A 16,996-nucleotide genomic window follows, 5' to 3' on the forward strand; every position below is an offset into this window, starting at 1 on the left:
CTCCTGCCCGAAGGCCTCCACGGCCTCTGCACGGCCGTCCCGGGGCTTGTGTGTGGTGGTGGCTGATACCTCCTCGCACAAGTTCCAGACCATAAAATTAGACTGTTACGCCTGAAGGTACTGGAGAGCCTGTGGGTGGGCGCAGTAACGCTGCTGGGATTTGTGCTGCGCAAGCACGTGAGGGCGAATGCCTGTCGTCTTGTCAAAGTATTTCGGCGGTGCTGTGTTTACCAGGATTGCTAAGGATCTTATTTTCTTATCTTCTAAGTGCAACAACGAATTCTGCGTTTTATTCTGAGATAAAACTTCCTGCCGATAAGGCATATATAGACTCTTTTATGCTTTTTCCCTTTTAAAAAAACCTGTCTTGATACATCCAGCGGTCTTGTTAAAGAAGGGTTATCACAAAGATGGCAGATAAACAGAAGCTGGTCTTCACCAGTGCTTTTAATGCATAAGTTGGACAAATTATATCTGCTTTATTTCACTTGACCTACTAGAGGTTCCCTCCAGTTAAATCACCTGTAGTTGGCCTACGGTTGACCCTTTGTTGACTTGTTTAATCATCTGCCTAGTTTTCAGAACAGGTTGTGAGCATTCAGACCTAAACCAGTCCTTGAAAAGGTCCTGTCATTAGGCAGTAAGGCTCATACCTGATAATCTGCCCGTCACACAATATGAACACAGATGACAATCACTTATCTCTTTTATGTCATGATATAAGGCCGAAATTGCCTAAAATGAGGAAGAAAGCCATTATTTAATCAATGGAATTGCGTCAATTGAGTAAAATTTGTCTCTAGTGTAAACAAATGGAATGTCTTTGCGCTCTGTGAAAACAAGACTAAATTACTTGCAGATCTTGCAGATAGAAAAACATAGGAAGTGGATTTGTAGGCTGACACATTCAGGGTTTCAGAGTATGCATTTAAAATAATTATCCAGATTACACTGGATTACTTAATATATTTTTTGCATCATTTGTATGCACTTGTATTTTTCAAACAATAAAAGCAATATTAGTCTATTTTTCAGTCATGTTTGATTATTTGAGAAATTTCTTAGGATTATTACCAATAAATGTACAGTAGTTAAATAAGAAAATGTCAAAAATCAGTTTTAACTTTTAAAGGTGAGTTGAAGAGTAGTCATCAGTGTGTCCCAGAACAGAGAAATTTTTGGTATGCGTACATATAAGAGACTTGATGTGAGAGAATGATCTTTCATTAAAAATAATAAATAAATAAATCAATCTAAGTTTCCTCCTCGTAGTCTCACACATACACAAATAGTGGAACACAATAAAGAATTTAGCAATTTCTAGATTAATTCATTTACCCAATTACCCAGCTTTTAGTACTACGAACACTCAATATTTAGTGGCTACCTCCTGAAGAACAATCTATTTGTTGGAAAAACAGAAGCTGAGTGGGCTATTGGGATATCAGCCTGCAGGTATTTTTCATATCCTTTAAGTTTTCCACAGGTCCAATGGAAGAAAATGCGTGTTAAAGATGTATGTTTCTAATCTATAGACACCATAATTTCTTACTTGCTAAAGTAAATTTTATTTGCACTTTTGTAACTGGCCTAAAGTGACCAGCTGGAGTGAGTTCAGCCATGCCTCTAGAATGCAAGATAATGCCTATGTAAGTCTTCCTTACTGATTCAGAAGTTGGGATTGCTCCACAGAAAAGTTTTTAGGAAGAAGCTGATCGGGCAACCAGGTATTTAGTTTGTTGGTTTTTTTTTTTTTAAAGCTCCAGGTATTTAGTGTTGTGGGGTTTTTTTGTTGGTTGTTTTTTTTTTTTTTGGAGGTAACGTTGGGTGATTGGAGGAAACACTGTGGGAAAGGCAATAACTGTGGGTGTAACGTGTAGATCTTGATTCATGGGTGTAATGTGTAGATCTTGATTCAAGAGGCTTTCAGGACAGCCCCTTTACTCAATGAATGCCTGAAGAACCAAGCTGAAAGACATTTAATAATCTTGGCACTTTGAGAGACTGGTCCTTAACTGTGACACACAGTAGCTGACAGGCAAAAAGTAGAGGGGTAGGCAAAACTTCAGCACCAAAGATGACAGAAATGGTATAGTAAATATGCAGTGCATTAGTCCTCCTGTTCCTCTTCGAGTTGCATACAGCTGTCATTATGCAGGGATTTTGAAGGTGTAGGATCCACAGCAGGGAAGGAGCTATCAATTGAAAGAGTCTGCACCTCGCTTCTATGGCGTCCTCTTCTGCCGCGGTCTGTGCCAGGCTCTGACTTTAGGAAGTCGACTCCCCTGCTTTTATGCTAGCTGTGTGCAGAAGCTCCCGTCAGCGTGAGGGTGCAAGGCGTGACTGTGGTCTATGCAAAGGTGGGACTGACTGCCTACTGTCTTCATCATCTGTCAAATTACACGACATGGAAGAGAACATTTGAAAGATGCTGGGCTGCATCTTTTCCCTAATTGTGGTTAGGGAACAGCGGTTGTGGTGGTGTTTTCTTTGCAGATTCATTTTCAGGAATATAAAAGGAGAAAGAAATGGCATCTTGGTGGAGCTGGAGATTTGAAGTCAGAGCTCTTGGTTCTTTCCTTGACTTTTCCAATACAGGAGGTGCAAATTACAAACCAAAGTTACAGAAGAAACAGTGGTTCCTTGCTGCCCCAAAGCGTTGGGTCTGGATTTCTGACAATGCACAGAGCGTGAGCTTGTCATCGTGTAATTCTTTGTCATGTGTGATAGTAACTCTCATGCTCTCTCCCTGCACCGTGGAGGTTAACCCTCCGCAGAGGGATATGAACTTGAAACTCCTTTGGTTTATTTGAACATAAGACATCTACAGCTCTCTCCCACGTCTGTCTTCAGTACCAGCCCTAAAACTGCAATCTGGCTAAACACAAGTCAGCAAGTTTGTTGCCACAGGGGTTCCTGTATAGCCGTTTATCCACAGCAGCCAGAGTTTCTGTATTTCCACAGTGGCAACTTTAACTGGACCAGATCTCAGACTCCACGGGTGGGCTCTAGCAATGGGGTGTGTTTCCCATTTTACGCTGGTGGTATAAACTAAGTGGTCCTTTCTGCAGGCAAATTGTCTGGGGAGGAGAGATGGGTCCATCCAGCTGAAAACAGAGTGGAAGGGTGTGAGTGGGAAGGCTTTGGGTAGGAGGGTCTGTAAGTCCTGGGGGACAGTTCATATTATTCTGGAATTTGAGAAATCAGCAGGAAGGCGACTGCCAGCTCCGGTTTCATTAGGGTGATGCTCCCTGAAATACTCTTGGCAGTTAGCTTCGTTTACAGGTCAGTGTAATGATAAAGTTCACTTCCTTTCATTGGAGGGTCTGCTTTGGATATCTGAATATGTTTATTCAGAAATGCCTGACATAGTAGCTGATAAAGAAAACACTATGCTAGATTTTCATAAAATAAATACATCTAATAGCCAATAATCAGAGTGACATCTCTCTATTTGTCTGAGAATCTGATTCCTACCACTTCTAATTTCATGCTCTAGGGTCTTGTTTCTCTTCTTTTGTCATTTAAGGTAATTTATTACCTTTTAACTGAATTTTAAAAAAAAATGCTCTTTATTGTTATGCTCTGCATAGTAAAGCATACTTAAGCAGCAAGGTAGAGAAATCTGCACCTTGAGAGAGTATCATGTTGTACTGAGACTTCTGAGAGATTAGCTTTTGAAGAACCTCTTTGTTTTTATTCCGAATATGATCCAGTCCTGGGGATTTAATTTTCTTCTCCAGGCCTTTATGTTTGCATGTTTTCTTATCAAAGAAGGAATAAGTTTAGGGCATGAGCCTGTAAATCTGTTTTCACATAATTTATTAAGAGTCACATGGTACGGGTGCCATTGAAGGGAAAGATGATGTTTATCTTTTAATTTTACAGTGACATCTAGTCCTTTCAACATGGTTTTCATCCTTAGAGCTCAGTGCATTATTCTGGTTTCCCACACTATGATTGTCCAGGGATCGGCAGGTCTGCGAATAAAACTCATGTAAATTTTGGTGAATAAAAGTCCTGTAAATTTTGTTCTCTTTCTGCTTGGTCACTCCCCTTTCGGCATCTGCTGACAGTGCCAATGAACTCAAATTGCATTTAGTAACACAAGATCGGCTCTTTGCTGGATAGCCTTGGTTGGGTAGAGGAGCAGAAGTTTAACAGGATCTTTTAAGTCATTTGGGTGTTCTCTCAAGCCAACTGTCTGTGTTCAGAGGCCAGATAATTATCCTTTTGTTTGAAAGACTGTTCTCCTCCATTTTCCACAAAGAAATCTGAAGAGTTTATTTCCGTGTTGTGATCCCTTAACAGTTGCTGAGGTTTGTGAATGACTATTTCTATCGTGCAAATGCTATGGAATACTTTGTGGGATTTGCAGAAAAATGTTTCTGGTTTCCTCCTCCTTCCTTCCATTAACACTCTTAATATCCTAGGGAGATATTTCAGCTGTGTTCAGAACCACAACCCGTAACAAATGACGGCGTGCTGGTGCGTCACGCAGCCAGGCACAGTGTGACCATGGGAAATCGCCCCACGTGTGCCACATATGAAGCAGACTGCTCATGGTTAGGGCTGATACTGGTGTGCTGTAGAATGAAGAGCTCCTCAGGCATCGCAGCAATGTGGACGTGCAGATTGATAATGGTCTGCCATCGCAATGGAGGAAGAAAAGTTTGGCTTTTTAAAAATAAATGCTCTCCTCTGAAAGATTAATGCTCTACAGGAAAACAGAAAAATAAACTTGACTTCTTACTTGAAACTGAGACAAGGCAAAATCTGACCGTATCATGTCCTGTCTAAGGAGAAGGTAACGCCTTTAAAATGTTTTGTTACAGGAGACATGACACCTCTGCTGTCTTTGTGGGGGTAGACAAACAGTCCAATTCACCTTGCACAACCTGAAGCCACCCCCTTTTGAAGAGGGGAGAAGCTGGACCAAAGTCAGCTTAGAAAGTGGATTTGAAAGCTGTGTCTAGTTAATTTAGATGCAGTTCTTATCAGGGGTTCAAGCATTAAGGGATGAGAAGTGGAATGATCCCTTAAGGTCCTTAGCTTCTATGTCCATCTCCTGTTGATGCTAATGAAGAATGGGCTCACAAGGCAAAAAACAGTAAATATCGCCTCTGAGGATGAGCACGGTTGGGATTTCCCAGGCCTTTGGATCCTACTGGGAAACTTTCAGACAAAAAGGCAAAAAAGCTTTCCTATTGCCAAAGGTTCATGTGCTATGTTTACAAGGGGCTTCCTCCAGGTTTCTAAAGGCAGGTGATCAAAGTGTGGCTTTGTGCAGAGAGCACAGCGCGCTTTACATGCACTCAAATTGAGCTGCTCTCCTGTGGCGGCAGCAGCAGCGTGGCCAAGCGCGAGCCCATGCTTCCCAGTAAGCCTGCTCACTGTGTGCTTCCCTGGCTCTGAGGGCAGCAGCTCTCAGCAGGCAGCTGCCTTCTAGTCAGGTTGCTTTTAGGTAAGCTTAATATAAAGATTGCAGTCTAACTATGGGGAAGAGAGTGCCAAGGTTTTGGGGTTTTTTTGAGTGCTTGTAAGAGTAACTTGTAAACTTAGTTATATCAGGCTCCAAAGACTGAGAAATGGTGGCCTGTCAGTCCAGGAGCTGTGTCTCCAGTTTGACGTTGCCAGCTCAGCTCTGACACGAGCGTGCAAACGTCTTGCTTGGAGCAGAGGAGCTGTACTCCAAAGACAGCTTTTGGGCTGGGTCTGAAACCCTCATTTTCATACATCTGAAGGAGTCACGGTTCCTGCAAGAATTGACAAGAGCTGCAGGTGCCAATATTGGTGAACAGCAAGACTTGATTCAAGTTGGACACTCTTGGTTTCAAGTTGGCAGTAGAAAATGCTGCTTCTAGTGTCCATGCACTTCTCTTGAGGATGTGGGATGCTCTCAGCCTTGGCTGGCAGACTGATACTTGCCAGTGTTTTTAGGACTCCTCAAGGGATTGAACAACTGTACGTTACTGTTGTTATTACAAATCAGAATGTATTTATTTTATTATAACTTGGGCAGTGTTTTATTCAGAGCAGCTCAACCCCTCTTCTAATATCTATGGGTTATGGTTTGGTTCCCTGTCAGTCATTTCTTCAAAAACTTGGTGCTGGAGATTTTGCCTTGCTCAGTGAGACGGTCTGAGCTCCTCTGGCCTTGCGAGCAGTGAACATAAACGTGTAACACTACAATCCACAAATGGCATTGTATTTACAGTGCAAGGCTCTGGTTCATCTCTCTGTTTCTGTTCATGCTGCCATAACCCCCTTTATTTCAACACAGCTGATCTGGAAAAATACAGATGATGGAGAAGTTGACAAAATGCCCATAGGCCACTACAAACAATTAAAGTAATATAGCCACCTGCCTCAGCCTCTCAGATGGCAAAAATTCCTCCGCTGCATTAAAGTTAGGTGGCCAGTGTACTGGGGTCCATCTTCATTACTTGCGTATTTTATTGTGTTTAAAATGATGATTAAGGGAGAGTCAGTAAGGTAGAAGGAGGGAAGTAAGATAAAAAAAAAAGCAGAATGCTTGAATTCATTAAGAACCAGAGGAGATTCATTAACATGTGCTTTGCAACCCCAGACCAGTTCCTACCCGTTCTGCAGAAACACAAGCTGTGCCTTCTTTAAAATCCACTGCCAAGAGAACAAAATGTTGCTGGCTTTCACTTTCCTTTTTTCTTTCTGTCTGTCTGTCTGTCTTTTTTCATACTTTAACTCTCTGATTGGTCCTGTTGTTTCTGTATGAATAAACCTGGCTGCGTGTCCACCTACAAACGCATGTATTGTTACTGACACAATTCAAGATTCTTCATCTTACGTCCTGGTTTCTTTTCAAACTAGAATAGGGATGATGATTTATTACTTGTATGACACTAGGCCTAAAAGACCTTTCCTGGGCTCTTACTCAGTTACTCTTACTTCTAGGAACTGTATAAAAACCAGAACAAAGGCAATATGTGTGCCTATTGTATACTTTTTAACTGGTTATTCTAGAAGTGCAAGAATTCTTCCGAATTGTGAGACAAATTTTCTTCTGTTCAACTCCACTGGCTCTATATTAGGATTGAAAAGTCTTGACCAATTTCATTTAACAGTAGATGCTCTTTATGCCGCGCTTGATAATTCAGTGCTGAGAACGAATTAAATGAGAGCTTGCCTGCTGCAAGAGGTTGCATTTCAGAGGGTACCTTGATAATTAATTTTTCCTGAAAAGGACACCATGTCTTAGTATTTCCTTGCAGGAAATTCTGGTTCCTCGAAGCCTGGTCTCCTGCTTTGTTAAGTTCAGGTTTCACAGGAGCATAAAAGACCAGACATTGGGATGTCACAAGAAGTTTTTGCAGGGGCTTAATGCAGCGTGAGCCAATTTAGCAAATATTATTTGTATTTATTTTTCACACCTGCCTTTTGAAGGCGGAATTAATTTTTAGTCTAACCTGTTTCTAGCTGCTCTTGCTTGTAGAGAACTTTCCAGTTATTTGGAAGCTTTTTTCTACTGATAATCTTTATGCTGATAAATAAAACCAAATACTAGAAGGCAGCAGAGCTCCTAGAGAGTCATCTTGCTTATATAGCTGTTCCTTCCCTGGGTATCTGCCACTGCCTCCAGGGAGGAGGATGCAATGAAACCGTAGACGCTCCTTTGAGGGATTCTCACTGAGCTGTTGACAAGTTCTTCATGGGCTGTGGACAATATACCACTATGCACTTGTGTCACACCACAGGGCCTCCCATTGACGCTTATCCGTTTCATTTGGCCTCTGACCTCCTCTGCTTGCCACTTAGTGAGGCGGCAGTTCAGAAAAGAAAGCAAAAGTCAGGCCAAAGTAGCTTTCCATCTACCTTGCATAGCCTAACTGGTACTTCTTGCTATTTTTCAGATTGCTAATAATTAATACAGATCTTATTTATTTTTCTCATTTTGAAATAAAACCCATTCCTGAGTATAAACGGACAAATAGCATTGTTTCCCTGCTCCCCAGATGTGTGAATTTTCCCTCTGACATCATCATTTTCCTTTTTTTTTTTTTTTTTTTTTTTTATCAGAGGTAATCCAGAACCAACCCCAGAGAGTTAAAAAATGTACAAATGTAAATTTACAGGTTTGGTCCCTCTGCAGTTTCTGACTTTCACATGTGTTAGTGCTCCGTACTTGGGCTTACTGGGCTGAAAGCAAAATGTCGTGTCGAAGTACAGGTTAGACAATCCATGCAGCAGTGATTTTTGAATGTGAGCATCTCGTTCATTTGGTTAATTAAAACACTCCATTACAATTTTTCAGTATATAAATACCGGTCTTTGAAGCCTGGAATGGAAATAATTGCATTATTCTGGATCTGTGACTGTAGGGCTACGGCACCCCAACTCTTCGCACAGTGATCCCAAAGAATAACTTCAGTGGCCTTCAAGTCTGTTAATTGAATTACTGGGTTACAGGAATGTTGAAAACCCTCTGCATTTAACCAGGATTCTGTTGTGTTCAGGTGGTGTACAAAATCAGAATGAAAAATCACCTCTCTTGACATGGGGGTCTCGAAAATAACCCAACAAGCCTCCTCCGTACCCCTCCTCCCACTGATTTTGGAAGTGGTCATCAAAAGAAAGGGTAGAGCTGCAGGGAGGGGAGATGGTGATTTAATTAGAGATCTAAGGGGTCATTTTTCCCCCCCCCAGCATGTAGTATTGTAATTCAGCACGTTTCGAGTGACAGCTGTTGATGTGTGATGATTACAGGCAGACAAGAAACTGGCCTCTAGGTCCACTCTTCTAGACTTACGATGGCAGAGACAGAACCCTTTGCTTTTAAGAATTAGCAGTTTGCCCACTTTGTTGGCAGTTAAACTGATCTAGATGAAAGATTCAGTGAAAATGAAATTAGATGAAATACACAGAAAGTCTAGCTGAAAAGGCAAAGCAAGCATTAAAAGTGCGCAGTGGTCATTTACAAAGCAGGCAAAACTTTGGAAATAAGTTCAAGAGATTTAGGAGCACAGATTTTATTCAAAGTCGGCAGGATTTGTGTTCTAAACCCCACGTAGAGTTTTTGAGTGTTTTCTCTATTATTTGTACTTCAGTTTAACAGAAAGAAAATGTATTTAAAATGTTTAGCTTTGAAGTTTAAAATGCAGGACTTCAACTGGGAAATGACTAATTGAACTTTAAAGATGTTTACTTACTAAATCTTTGGTTTTGATCAGAGCTTTCACAGTTTTACCTAGTGCTGCTGAAGTCAGAGTATGACTTGGGAAGTTATGCTTTCTTTCATTCATTCGAAAAAAGAAAGAAGATTCTGACTCTTAACTGGCTGGAGGAGCTCATGATTTAAGAGGTGATCTTGTATGTGAGGGTGGAGAGCTGTGTGAGCTGTGATTTTTAAAAAAAATTTTTTTAACACTTGCTTTTGGCAGGAGCATTACAAAAAATGACAATCAAAACAAAACGTTTCTTAGTGATGATTAAATATCGAGGCATTAGCGGTGAAAGGAAGCCGCTGGATATCCTAACAGTTTAAGTTAATGCTGTAATCAAGTTACCTTCATTTGCTCCTTTGTTTCGTTAGGATAGAAATAGCGGCCCATGCTGAGCATTTAATCCTTTTGCATGCCTCTCAATGAGCTAAGAAGGTGGTCCTTGCTTAAAACAGATAGACAATCATCAGACCGCTAAGGCGGCCAGTTGTAGCTTCGTTCACACTGGTGCTCAGTGGATGCCAAGTGTTTGCAGGATCAGGGCCAATATTTATAACTTCAATCAACTGCGTAGCTCCTTTTCAGTTCTTGATTCTTAACAGGTGCTCTCCCCCCGGCCAGTGCTCTGCAGACTGTGAAAGCAATTGGGGGTATTATGGTTAGACACTAAATACATCATGAAGATTAACTTGATAAATGATCAATTCGGGCCTCATGCTTGAAATTTAAGTCAATTGTCTGGATGAAATGTGTAAATCCCTGTATAACAGGCATTTATCTCTTTCCAGACTTTTCAGTGCTCTGCACAAGATGAAAGCGAGCAAGTGGATAATCTTTTCTGGAGGTGATTCTGTATTTTTTTTTTCCTTTCACTAGGAATAATTTCCTGGGGTGTGGCGTCCAGCTGTGTGCGTACGGTGTATGTCAACAATAAGGGACACAGGTAATTTGGCGAGTGTTTCCACCAGATAGCCTAGGATCTGATAGACATCCCAGGCAGAAAATGGGATCTGCCCTTCTAAGCGGTCCCGCCAATGCCCTATAGGTCACATCCCTGTGCTTGGGGCTTGCCCCTGACAAGAGTGATGGGAGTATTTATTCTTCCTGATAGCCTGCAGGAATTGTGCTGCATATACTTTGGTGGGAATATTGTCTTTTTCTCTTACCTCTTTCCCTTCCCCCCTCTCTCCTGACGCTAACTTCTCCCTTTCTTTTACCTTTTCTGGGTGGATTGTACGTTTTCAAAGTTTAATGCTTGCTTACTTTCCCTTTGCTCCCTAAGTGGCACAGCTGAAGTATTACAGGCTGGTCATCAAAGCACCTTTAAAAAGGGAATAGTCAGGAATTCACATCTGTGTGAACTATGTGTCTTTGCATAGCAATTTTTGTGGGTTATCAGAGCAAAATATGACTTGCTTTGACAGTGGTCCCATCATAAGCTCTTACCTTCAGGAATTCAACCTCCTACTTTTACAACCTATTCACAGTCCCTTTGGAAATTTTAAACACAGCATGTTAGGATGTTGGTTAACAGCAAATAAACCTGTGCGCTGACCTGCCCATGTGCTAATAATAAGTCATGAGCCTGCTTTTTAAGAAACACTGTCACAAATGGTGGTTGAAAAAATAAATGAACGACCGAATTCCTACAGATAAGACCATCCAGATGGGACTGCTGGGGGGTAGGTTAATGAGTTGGTCCTGCGGCCTTGACAGTCTTCCTTTAAAAAAAGGGGCACGTGTTGTTCAGAGGAGCCCGTGGCCTCTATTTTCCAAAGGTGAAATTTGCCACGGAGTGAAGGGCCAGCGAAAGGTCTCTGCCTCAGGCTCGCATGGGGCTTGACTGATAGATACGGCTTGTGCTAGCGAACCTCATTTTTAGGGAGTAAACTAGCCCTTTTGGTGAGTTCCTCAAGAGCAATCAAGCCTAGGAGCGAACGTTTTGTACAGGATTTTTGATACAGTCCTGGTCCTTAAGGATTTGCAAAGAGGCGTGCGTTTATGGGTTGGATAGGGGATGTAAGATTATCTTCCTTGTATCTTTTAATGAGTGTGCATAAAGGCTGCGTATGTGGGAAACACACCATCGTTTTTTGCAAGAATTGGATGGCTTTAATTTCTAGCTTGGTTTTTTTGTTGTATCACTGTACTAATTAGTTCCACTTTTCCATAATACTAATCAGTTCAGCATTTTCTGAAAGGAGTTTTCGTACTGCAGAAATTACTTCCATTCGCATGGAATGTTGGATTTGCTTAAAATAAGATATGACGTTTTTGGCCAGTAGACACACCAGATATTAGGTACCTTTTTTGGCGGGGAGGGGGGGGAGAGGTGGCTAAAGAATAGCACTAGTAGAAGCCACAACGATGTGCAGCTGTTGTCCCTATTGCAATCGCAGTTCAGTTTCTGAGTGGGGGTATGTGGTGACTCTCTTTGCTTTATGCCTTGGACAAAAACATAGCATGGATAACGACAACTAAACTCCTTGGTCTTGGAAGTTGCTTCCTCTTTTGGCTGATGGACAATTTACAGAGTTAGTTCCATGATTTCTAGTGTCTCAAGAGTGCATTAGAGTTTCACAGCAGGAGATTTGTAAAAGGGAAAGGGATGGTGTACGGGGAATTAAAAGGTCTGTAAAACTAGAGGCTTGCTCTCCTGTGAGGAGTGATCTTGTCTAAATCAATAAACGTCCACGGTCTGTGTTTTTCAGCTGTGATTATTAGGACTGTGTGTTCAGTCAGTGTGTTCTCAGCAGAGCCAATATCGGCTTAATAACACAAAAAAATGTATTTACAGCTATTTGTCCAAATTCTGAATAACTGTTCCTTTTGTTCTCTGTCCTTTGCTGTTCCCAAACCATAATGCAAACAGGTTTTGGCTCTGAGTCCAGTGAAGTATTTCTAAGCACGCTTAACTCCAGGCACATGACTACTCCAGTTAACATTTGTAAGACTTTTTGCAGGCTTAAAGGTAAGCACATGCTTAAATGGTTTGCTAACTCCGAGTCTCATTTTTCCCGAGTATTTAGGAGAACATTATTTTTAATGACTGTGCCGTGCACAATAAAAGGTGTTCTTGAATAGAGATCATTATTATCTGTCATTCATTTTCCTTTATTCTGTATTCATCATTACCTGTGCTCCTGCTGAACTGTTTATCTGAGATCAAAAACTGGAGTAAAGGGGCATCAATGGGAAGTTGCACTTTGATATAACAAGTAGTCAAAGCCAATGACTAAGCAAAAATCTTTAAAGTCCAAGATTTCTTTTGCAGAAATGTGGTGTAAACACGTGGAAAAATGAAATACAGCTAAAGAATAAGAAAGCGGGAAAGAAGTGGCTATGTGTATGTTTTTACTGCAAAAGGGTATTTTTTTTTACTCCCGCGTAACCGGTGCCTGCCAAGTCTTACCCTGCAAGGTCCTACAGACATTACAGATTTCTACCACACGGTAGCTACGCAGGCTTAACCCTCTTGCACTCAGCAGTGACTGACTTTGCCTACTCCAGTCTCTTAGAAAAACTGTAGTGCTTAGCTTCTGCTAAGCGGGATAGCTAACATTTAATACTGTAAAGTTATGCAACTACCACAGCAGAACCAGAGTAATACTGGCAGTGAAGGGAGAACCCATTTTCATTTACAATAATTATTAAATCAGTCTAATTCCAGGGTAGCAGCTGGGGAAATGAAATTCACAGGATTTAGGCAAAGGTGCAGTCACAGCTGAATTCTTAAAAATAAGAACACGAAACAAAAACCCAACTAGCTGGTTATGAGGAGGACAAGTTGTTTATGAGCTGTTCGGTTACGTTTTCTGCTGATCCATCTGCTTGTGGAAATCCTTTGCCATCCCTTGAAGACTAAAATATCATTCTGAAGATAGAGGCAGGATTCAAGCAGTACCATTCTCCCCTGATATCTTCTGATGAGGTGTCAGCTTCCCTTTGGCAGAGTCTGGAGGATAGATAAGGGACTGTGGTTACAGGCACAAAGGGCTTTTATGACAAGGTGAGAAAGAGAAAGCTTCAGATTAGCAGGAATTTGTATCTTTATTGTGCTTTTAACTTCGGTTTCAAATCTTAAAACAGATTTTCACTGGTACACACGAACTCAGTGAACTAATGTCCTATTGCATTTTAATTTCATCACTCTGACTCCAAAGCCTATCCCAAGTCTGGAGAAAAGTTCACAATCCGCTTGGTTTGGCTACAGAAATGCGGGTTTTTTGTATGTGGTCACAAAACAGGGAGAGCTCTTCAAATAGATCAGCCGAGAATAAAAAAAGGCTACTCTATGTTTTGAAAGATCCATTGTATTTGTACCTGGATAATGAATAATCTTAACTCACTTTTCACTCTTAAAGTTAGGACTCCTAATTTTTAAGGAAACAAATAGAAGCCTCAGAGGTAGGTCTTTAAACTAATTGAAAATAAAATTAAGTAAATCAGTAAAAAAAATTATAAAAAACATACAGGATGTGTTTCTTTCCTCTCCCATAATTGTCTTACTCTCTTCTTTTATTCATCCAAAAAAGTTTTTAGATTTGCATATCTGTTCCACAAATTCAAGTTTTGGAGCTTTAAAATTGCGACCTGTCAAAGTTCACTCTAAGCCTGAGGGATATATCACATTCTATAAAATTGCTAAGACTGTCCATCAGATCAGATGGAAACCTAATAAGTGCAGTAGTATCTCACCACTTAGGAATCATGCTCAGCATTTTGTGTGGTCATTTTGGAGATAAAAGTCACTGGTATGTGAATTCAATTATTTCACATATATAAAACTTTCCAAATGACTCCCAAGTTCCCATGTTTTAGCTGTACCCATATCTGTTATGTTACTTCAGGGAACGTCAACCGTACTTTGACTTTGTGGGAAATGAGATCAAAAAGAAATAAGATTTGCTTCATTGGGAAAAGACAGTTAGAGACAGTGGAGCTGGTGAAAATTCAGGAGGGTAGATTTTAAATTCCCTTTCCTTAGGTTGTTGAAAGAATCCACGGAGACTGAGGAAATGATATTACTACTACTGCACCGTATAGAAACTGCAGAGCAGAAGTCAGCAAAGAGTATTAAGGAGAAGACCCCAGGTTTTGGCCTGGAAGTTTCTCAGAAGTGATAAGAAAATCAGGTCGCTGTCTTCTTCACTAGAAACTTGGATGGGTCCAAATACAGTGCCTGATTCAGGTAGTAAGCTGGGTGCAAATATTGTTCTTGTGATGGTCCGTCAGATCTACCAGTCCGTTCTCATTTATGGCGGGGCGCTCTGTACAGGAACAGTAATTTGGCCCCTGGTGCTTTGGGGCAACTTCCACCATGAGGCAAGTAGTGGCCGATACTGATCATACCTGAACTCTGGTTCTGGGTGTGTGTATCAGCCCACAAACCCATCTCCATCAGAATCTGCTGAGGTAGATGAGGGATCCAGTGCTGAAAAATGCCACTTCTCTATGTGGTCCAGGGGAACTGCTGGGCACCCAAATGTTTTTCAGAGCAGGACATTTAGAAGCATAAAAAATAGATGCAGTTTCCAACTTCAGGGGCTTACTTCAAAAGTTTTGGTAGTCCGTATTTGGGCAAAACAAATACCAGCTTCTTTGGAGTTTTGATGATGTAAAGGCTGCTGAATAGGCATATGGCTATTTTTTCACTTACTCAAAAGCAATTTGTTTATTTCTGCTATATCTTAGTGTATAATATTATCATTCAATGGTAGGTGAATATATAAACAATCCTAGGTTGGTGTAAAACAGCAGCATCCATCAAGAGTCTGGCCCTGTGTGCTCACTTGCATTATCTGAATTTCTCTTAACTTTTCCTTTTCTGTGTACTATATGAAGTCTCCGCTCCTCTCATATCTGTGCAAGGAGATTTATTTGGCAGTAAAAATGTCTGCTTAAATTGAAAGTTCATTTATTTACTTTATAGAAGTGTATAGCCTTCAATAAATCAGTCTTTCTTTCTCTTTCCTATTATTATTTATTGTTTACATTACTGTAACAGACATGTCTCCTGTAAAGCCTTTCAGCTTTAATCCACCAAAGGGGGGAAAACGTGATGTTGAAGTACAATCGAAGCAAAGGAGCACTTGGACCTCTGAATTTTATTCCCCACCAATGGGCAAGGGGTTGCTCTCTGTGTTGTCATTCAGTACCAGTAAAAAGCAATTTTCACTTGCTTTTTGAGGCAAGAGTTATTGCCTCTTCATAGGGGTGCTGAGGGCCAAGAAGGGAAGGACAAGGCTATCTGAGAGGGATGTGCAGCTGCTGTCACAGAGGGAATGGCAGAAATTAGGCTTGTGCTGCAGTAAAAATGCTGTATAAACCTCCTAAGTGGTTAGGAATACCTCATCTAAAAATCCAGATGCCCATTTGTAACCTTAGACACCTACGTGTTTTAAAAACTTGACTCTAGAAGTGTCTTCTGGGAGGAAGATTTAGGTCCTTGGTCACAGCTGAATGCCTTGTCCCTTGGAGTGCTGTGGTGTGGTGTGGGGATGGCAAATCCCATGCACTCAGTAAGGAGTTGTTGCTCTTAAGGAGAATGTAAATTACTTTCATTTTATATGCTTTCTGCTTTGTACATTGGAGTTGGTAACTCTGCGCCAATACAGACTCTCATTATATGATTTAAGTGCATTCTTATTTAACCTCATTGATGTCTTGGGTGACTTCATCCCTTCTGTAGATGTTTCACCTCTTTGTCTACACTTATTTACAGCTTGTACTGCTGAAAATCATTCAAGCACACCAGTGATTGAAAGAGCCCGACTAAACGTTTTCTAAAGAAAATCAGGACAAGTCTGTAAAATTGGTTGCAAAATGTACTTATCAGTGTGTGCAGTGGTATGGTATGTACTCTGTGTCTACTCTGTGTCATGTGGCAAGAATCCCCGGTCTGTCCCCGCAGCTCTTCCTTATGTTGAAATTGTTTTCAACCGTGATGTTATTTCTGTCTTTATTTTTGGCAGCAGGGTTAGCAAGTTGAAATTTTGAAAGGCGGGGAATGAGAGAGATACAGAACTGCTTGGCGAAGGGGTCAGAAAGGACAGGCTAGCTGAAAGCAGTCGGGACTGCTAATGCATTCCTCTTCCGTCTCCTCACGGGGCAGAGGAAGGCGAAATCCTACATGGAGCCCAGAGGTCCCTTCACCCCACTTTCATCTCACCCAGCCTATAAGATTCGTGTCAAAGCCAACCTCTTCCTGCAAGAGGATGACTGGATGTGATTCCTTTCAGAGGCTGTCAGCGCTTCTCCTGTAACTGCCCCATGGAGATGCTGTTGAGTGACATGAAACACTTTTTCTCCTGACAGGATTAGCAAGCCGTCTCTCCACGCTGCCCAGCTTCCCCTTCTGCCTTCACTGGCTCTCTCCATGTGGTCAAAGAGGCGTGCCTGGGTCTTCGATAGAAAAATAACATTGGGCCACTTCTCCCACATTTGATACTGACAGAGGAACTCTGTTGTTAGAGGAAACTTTCCCTCTTCACGCAGCAAATTAACCCATTTTTGGTGCAAGAACAGGAATTGTTAGTTGATATCCATTTCTTTAATGCCTCTCCATTTAGATCTTGTGGAAGTGTAGGCATTGTCCGGCATTATGCCCAGTCTGCTATCCTTCCAGATGAGTTCCTTCTCTGACCACAGTCTCATCAGGAGTTCTGTAGGAGGGAGAATATGACAGTAGTGGTTAGCCTGTCCCAGTGGAAATGCCGTGACTGATCTCTGATAACGGAAAACTTCCCTCTTTCTGGGAAGATGTATGATAAAATCTTGCCAACAGGACTCGCACGATA

General features: G+C 41.3%; 1 protein-coding gene across 2 annotated transcripts in view; it reads left to right on the forward strand.

The window, feature by feature from the left end:
• BICRAL (BICRA like chromatin remodeling complex associated protein) overlaps positions 1-16,051 on the forward strand; it is a 93,764-nt gene extending 77,713 nt beyond the window's left edge. For both annotated transcript variants that reach the window (XR_008465552.1, XR_008465556.1), the window contains exons 17-19: positions 10,074-10,140; positions 12,070-12,168; positions 15,922-16,051. The gene's annotated coding sequence lies outside the window, so the exon portion shown is untranslated. The remainder of the gene's footprint in view (positions 1-10,073; positions 10,141-12,069; positions 12,169-15,921) is intronic.
• Positions 16,052-16,996: the final 945 nt, after the last annotated feature.

The sequence above is a fragment of the Rissa tridactyla genome, chromosome 3, assembly GCF_028500815.1.
Source record: "Rissa tridactyla isolate bRisTri1 chromosome 3, bRisTri1.patW.cur.20221130, whole genome shotgun sequence".
NCBI lineage: Eukaryota > Metazoa > Chordata > Aves > Charadriiformes > Laridae > Rissa > Rissa tridactyla.